This window comes from Hyaena hyaena, unplaced genomic scaffold, assembly GCF_003009895.1.
Source record: "Hyaena hyaena isolate Hyena2069 unplaced genomic scaffold, ASM300989v1 scaffold_2108, whole genome shotgun sequence".
NCBI lineage: Eukaryota > Metazoa > Chordata > Mammalia > Carnivora > Hyaenidae > Hyaena > Hyaena hyaena.
In genome coordinates this window covers 60,730-67,446 of record NW_024082745.1, presented here as the reverse complement: position 1 = coordinate 67,446, position 6,717 = coordinate 60,730, and the positions used below count along the sequence as shown (strand labels likewise).

General features: G+C 45.2%; 1 non-coding gene across 1 annotated transcript; it reads right to left on the bottom strand.

The window, feature by feature from the left end:
- Positions 1 to 1,121: 1,121 nt before the first annotated feature.
- TRNAM-CAU lies at positions 1,122 to 1,193 on the bottom strand. Its single transcript has one exon. It is a non-coding gene; the product is annotated as a tRNA-Met (tRNA).
- Between the last annotated feature and the right edge of the window lie 5,524 nt (positions 1,194 to 6,717).

Below are 6,717 nucleotides of genomic sequence, written 5' to 3'. Positions count from 1 at the left end.
TAATAATGCTTATTATGTTCACTGGTCTTCTTTTGATGACCAGGGAAAAACAAAAACAATGATAAATTTATGAAAGAATTTCATAGAAATTCAAAACTAATGACAGAGTAGAAGTGGAAAGCAATCAGTAGAGAGCAATAGTTGGAATTATTATTATGTTTTGCCTAATATTTATTGATGAAAAAAAATGAAGCATTCATAGGGAAGGGAATGTCCTGGCAAATGTGACCCTCCTTCATGCCCTGAACTTCCCTAGTTTGGTGATGATTTTACCTTCTTTTTTTTTTAACCAATTTGGAACACCCTCATATACTGTTCTAACAAATACCTAACATTTTTCATCAGATATGTGTGAAGACTGTCATGACTGGCATGTTGTAAACTTTTCAATGTTTATCGCATGAAATGGAGTCTAAAAACCATAATGATTGAGTACCAGCCAACATCCCTTTAAAGAATAGAAAAACACACCTTTCTCTGAAGGGAAATTTTATATTCCATTCTCTTTCTCCTTGAGTGAGTGTATGCAGATTTTATGCCAATATAATGTATGTTTACTTAAAGTCATACTTTGATTTTGCTATTATATTAGCCTGCACTAAATATAAACATTGCAATTTGAAATTTTGCTGCTTGATAGGACCACAAATCTCTATTATAATTAATTCTTTAAGTTTGAGTTATGTTTGCATTTATGCAAGGCAGTCAAAACCTCACGAGTAGATATTCATACATTTGAAAATCTCTTTACTGGAAGAGATATCAGAAGTAAATATGGAGTTTGTCACCTCCTTATCCAGGAAATCTTGGATTATATATAAGACCACCTTGACTGAAGGAATATTTCCAATTGTTCTTTTGCTGGACACCCTGGATGGAAGAGTCTGAGAGTTTCAGCTGGATGGAAGAGTCTGAAAACTGTCTGCCGGTAGGCAGCAGGATTTCAAAGGGAGTTGGGAATGAAGAACACAGATTAGAGGAGAGCATAGAAGATCTGGAAACGGGTTTAGGTGTTTGGGCTCATTGCCTAATTTAGAAGATCTGGAAACGGGTTTAGGTGTTTGGGCTCATTGCCTAATTCAGTAAAACTCTACAAGAGAGAGGCAAACATATAGGCTTCATAGCAGAGGATGGCTTCGATCCATCGACCTCTGGGTTATGGGCCCAGCACGCTTCCGCTGCGCCACTCTGCTTCCCCTGGTGGCATTTTCATTTTATTAATAACAAAGATCGCGTCGTTGACGTTGAGACGATTTCTCTCCCCCCACCCCCCTCCCCTTCTAATGGATTCTGTCACCTTCTCCACGTGTCCGAGGTCCGCTGTCCTGGGCCGGTGGCCAAGGGCCCTCACCAGCCCGTGTGCAAGCTCGGGAATTTTTTCCTCTCCCTTAATTTGCTGAACTTCCGAGGCGCTGCGGGGCCAAGAGCGCGCCGCGAACCTCCGTGCGGCCGCGTCGGGCGGCAGCGGAGCCGTCGCGGAGCCGCCCGCCGCCGCCTCCCGCTCAGAATGCCTCGCAGCCCGTCGTCTGGATGAAACGGAGGTTTTCTATTCGCTGCCAGCGCGCAGGCTGCCGCACGGCCTGGCCCAGAGACGGCGCCCCGCGCGGGGCTCACAGGACTGCACGGGGGCCGAACTTCGGCGGGACCCCGTCGGGAGCCGTCTGCACGCGCACGCGCCGTCGCGCACGCACAGTCGCACGCAGGCAGGTTCGCTCACACGCGTGCAACTCACGCACCCCGTCATACAGGAAAACCGATACACTAATAAAGGCGGGAGCTCCGTCCCTTTGGCTTCTATCGGAGCGGAACGGGTCGGCACGTCCCGGAACCCCCTGCGAGGCCGCCAGGCCGGGGCGCGTCCCGACCGCCGCGAGCCTCGGATCTTCGCCGACGGAAACTTCCGGACGACGCGCGCGAACGCGCCCTCGGCCGCGCGGCTAGGCCGCCGCCCGTTGCTGCGCGGATTCGTTTTCCCTTCGCCCCCCCGCCCCTCCCCTCCCCGCCCCGCCCCTCCCCTCCCCTCCCCGCCCCCCCCCTCCCCCCCCCCCCCCCCCCCCCCCCCCCCCCCCCCCGTGGGCTGTGGACGGGGCCCACCCCCCCTCCCCCTCCCCTCCCCACCCCCGGCCGCAGGAATACTGAGGCGAGGCCGCACTCGCCCTGTGAGGGAGCGGCGGCCGCGGCGGCGCGCGTCCTTCCCCGGCTTCCAGCCGCGCGCGCGGCCCTTCCCGGGGCAGAGCGGGGGCGCGCAGTCTTCCAACTCTCTGACTGCACACCAGAGTCAGAAATACATGTTACATCACAACTCAATACAGTATGCAAACAATTCTTGCATCTGACTGTCTATCTATCTTTCTATTGCGAGTGAGAGAGAGAAAGGAAGAGAAACCAAACAATATTTTACTACATGGGATTTACTCTGATATTTCCCACTCCTATTACATTCTATTTCGTTTATTAAGATACCAGTTTTGGCCTTTTCTTCACTATTGATTTTACACTTATACACTTTGAGATGCAAGGTAGATTGGAAAACACTGCCACCTAGATAATGGTAATAAAAAATGGCTTTGTCCCTCTGGATTCAAATAATGGAATGGAAGACAGTGCCCTTTCCATAATGGGGCGGGGGGCAGTAGTCAAAGGGTTAGGGAAGAGGTTCTGGTTCCAGCACTTTTTCTGTTTGGTGCACAGTAAACAAGTCAACTCTCTCAGGGTCCAGACTCCAGATGCGTCTGTGTGTGTGTGTGTTCCTGCGGGGGGAGCTGCAGGGATATTACACATTGCACACAGCCCTCTCTGAGTCCGCTTTCCCACCTCCGACCTGCATTTCAGAGGCGGGTTCTTTGCCCTCATCTGCGGAAGCATTCTTGCGTCGCTGGGCATATTCTTCTGGGGTTTTCTCCGTTTCACCGTATGCAACATGTTGCTCGGATGGTTCCCTCTACCTGGAGAATTCCTACGCCTTACCTCTGTGGGTTTTGCTCCTGGTCTTCTTCAAGCCTTTGCTCAAATGGCAGGACCAATGAATCCAAAGGCTTTGGAGGGATTCTGATGGAGCCTGCTCTCCACTGTCTGTGAGCACCTCAAAGAGATGTTTGTTTGCTTGTTTGTTTTTACTGCTGAGTTGTATTCCATAGACTAGATGGACCACAGCGTGTTTACCTAACCACCTACTGGGAAACACTTTGGTTGTTTCCAAGTTTGGGCTCGTAGAAACAAAGCTGCTCTGAGTGATAGTGTAGGGTTTTGTGCGGACATAAATCCTCGCGGTCCTGGAATAAATGCCTGGAGTGGAATTGCTGGATCGTATGTAGTGTCACGTGTAGCTTTTTTCCGAGACCACCAGACTGCTTTCCAGAGCGACTGCACCATTTCCTCTCCCATCAGCTGGTGTGTGACAGATCGAGTTTCTCCGCGTCCTGGCGAGCCTTAACCAGTGTCACACAAATAAAATGTGTTATTGTAACTCTTCTGACAGATATGCAGTGACACCTCATCATGCTCTGAACCCACATATCCTAAATGACTGATGATATTAAACATCTTTTCATGTGCCATCAGTATATCCTCTTAGGCAAAATGTCTCTTCATGTCTTTTGCCCACCTTCTAGTTGATTTATTTATTAAGTAGGCTCCACACCCAACGTGGGGTTTGAACTCATGTCCCGGGGATCAAGAGTCAGAGGATCCACCCACTGAGCCAGCCAGGCACTCCAAATTAATTATTGTTTTAATGCTGAGTTTTGAGAGTTCTTTGTATATTCTAGATATGAGTCATTTTTATTTCTTTTCTTTTTTTTCCTTAAGTAGTTTATTGTCAAATTGGTTTCCATATAACACCCAGTGCTCATCCCCACAAGTGCCCTCCTCCATGCCCATCACCCCGCTTCCCCTCCCCCACCCCCATCAGCCCTCAGTTTTTGTCAGCATTCAAGAGTCTCTCATGGTTTGCTTCCCTCCCTCTCCCCCGGTATTTTTCCCCTTCTTCTCCCCCACGGTCCTCCGTTAAGTTCCTCCTAATCCTCCTATACATGCAAACATATGGTTTCTGTCCTTCTCTGCCTGACTTATTTCGCTCAGCATAACACCCTCAAGGTCCATCCATGTTGCTACACAGGCCAGATTTCATTCTTTCTCATTGCCATGTAGTATTCCGTGGTATAGATAAAACACATCTTCTTGATCCATTCGTCCACTGATGGACACTTAGGCTCTTTCCATGTTTTAGCTATTGTGGAGAGTGCTGCTATGAACATTGGGGTCCATGTGCCCCTCTGCATCAGCATTTCTGTATCCCTTGGGTCAATTCCTAGCAGCGCTATTGCTGGGTCATAGGGGAGTTCTATTGTTAATTTTTTGAGGAACCTCCACACTGTTTTCCAGAGGGGCTGCAACAGTTTACATTCCCACCGACAGTGTAGGAGGGTGCCCGTTTCTCCACATCCTCACAAGCATCTCGAGTTCTCTGATTTGCTCATTTTAGCCACTCTGACTGGCGTGAGGTGGTATCTCAGTGTGGTTTTGATTTGTATTTCCCTGATGAGGAGGGATGCTGAGCATCGTTTCATGTGTCTGTTGGCCATCTGGATGTCCTCTTTGGAGAAGTGTCTATTCATATCTTCTGCCCATTTCTTCACTGGATTATTTGTTTTTCGGGTGTGGAGTTTGGTGAGTTCCTTATAGATTTTGGATATTAACCCTTTATCTGATATGTCATTTGCAACTATCTTTTCCCATTCCGTCGGTTTTGTTTTATGGACTGTTTCCTTTGCCGTGCAGAAGATGTTTATCTTGATGAGGGCCCAATAGTTTATTTTTGCTCTTGATTCCCTTGCTTTTGGTGATGTGTCATGTAAGAGAATCCTGCGGTGAAAGTCAAGGAGGTTGTTTCCTGCTTTCTCCTCTAGGGTTTTGATGGTTTCCTGTCTCACGTTCAGGTCCTTTATCTATTTTTAGTTTATTTTTGTGTATGGTGTGAGAAAATGATCTAGTTTCATTCTTCTGCATGTTGCAGTTTTTGTTTTTGTGCCAATACCATACTGTCTTGATGATGACAGCTTTGTAGTAGAGGCTAAGGTCTGGGATGGTGATACCTCCCGTTTTGGCTTTCTTCTTCAATATTACTTTGGCTATTTGGGGTCTTTTGTGGTTCCATACAAATTTTAGGATAGTTTGTTCTAGTTTTGAGAAGAATGCTGGTGCAATTTTGATTGGAATTGCATTGAATGTGTAGATTGCTTTGGGTAATAATGACATTTTCACAATATTTATTCTTCTGATCCATGAGCATGGAATGTTTTTCCATTTCTTTGTGTCTTCTTCAATTTTCTTCATAAATATTCTATAGTTTTCATCATACAGATGTCTTTTATTTTTGGTTAGGTTTATTACTAGGTGTTTTATGGTCTTTTGTGCAATTGTGAATGGGATCAGTTTCTTGATTTCTCTTCCTGTTACTTCATTATTGGTGTATAAAAATGCAACTAATTTCTGTTTGTTGATTTTGTACCCTGCAACTTTGCTGAATTCGTGGATCAGCTTTAGTAGACTTCTGGTGGAGTCTGTCGGGTTTTCCATGTAGAGTATCATGTCGTCTGCGAAAAGTGAAAGTTTAACTTCTTCTTTGCCAATTCCGATGCCTTTTATTTTCTTTTGTTGTCTGATGGCTGATGCTAGGACTCCCAGCACTATGTTAAACAACAGTGGTGAGAGTGGGCATCCCTGTCATGTTCCTGATCTCAGGGGGAAAGCTCTCAGTTTTTCCCCATTGAGGATGATGTTAGCTGAGGGCTTCTCATAGATGGCTTTTATGATGTTTAAGTAAGTTCCTTCTATCCCGACTTTCTCGAGGGTCTTTATTAAGAAGGGATGCTGTATTTTGTCAAATGCTTTTTTCTGCATTTATTGACAGGATCATATATTTTTTATGTTTTCTTCTGTTAATGTGATGTATCACACTGATTGATTTGCGAATATAGAACCAGCCCTGTAACTCAGGAATGAATCCCACTTGATCATGATGGATAATTCTTTTTACGTACTGTTGAATTCAATTTGCAAGTATCTTGTTGAGAATTTTTGCATCTGTATTCATCAAGGATATTGGTCTGTAGTTCTCTTTTTTTTTTTTTTGCTGGGTCTCTGTCTGGCTTGGGAATCAAAGTGATGCTAGCTTCGTAGAATGAGTCCAGAAGTTTCCCTTCGATTTCTATTTGGACTAGCTTGAGAAGAATGGGTATTAACTTAAAATGTCTGGTAGAATTCCCCAGGGAAGCCTTCTGGCCCAGGACTCTTATTTGTTGGGAGATTTTTGATACTGGATTCAATTTCATCACTAGTTGTGGGTCTGTTCAGATTTTCTATCTCTTCCCATGTGAATTTTGGTAGTGAGTGTGTGTTTAAGAATTTGTCCATTTCTTCAAAGCTGTCTAGTTTGTTGCATATAATTTTTCATAGTGTTCCTTAATAATTGCTTGTATATCTGAGGGGTTGGTTGTAATAAGTCCATTTTTATTCATGATTTTGTCTATTTGAGTGCTCTCTCTTTTCTTTTTGAGAAGCCTGGCTAGAAGTTTGTCAATTTTATTTATGTTTTCAAAAAACCAACTCTTGGTTTCATTGATCTGTTCAACTGTTTTTTGGGATTCTATATTGTTTATTTCTGCCCTGATTTTTATTATTTCTCTTCTCCGACTGGGTTTGGGGTGCTCTTGTTTA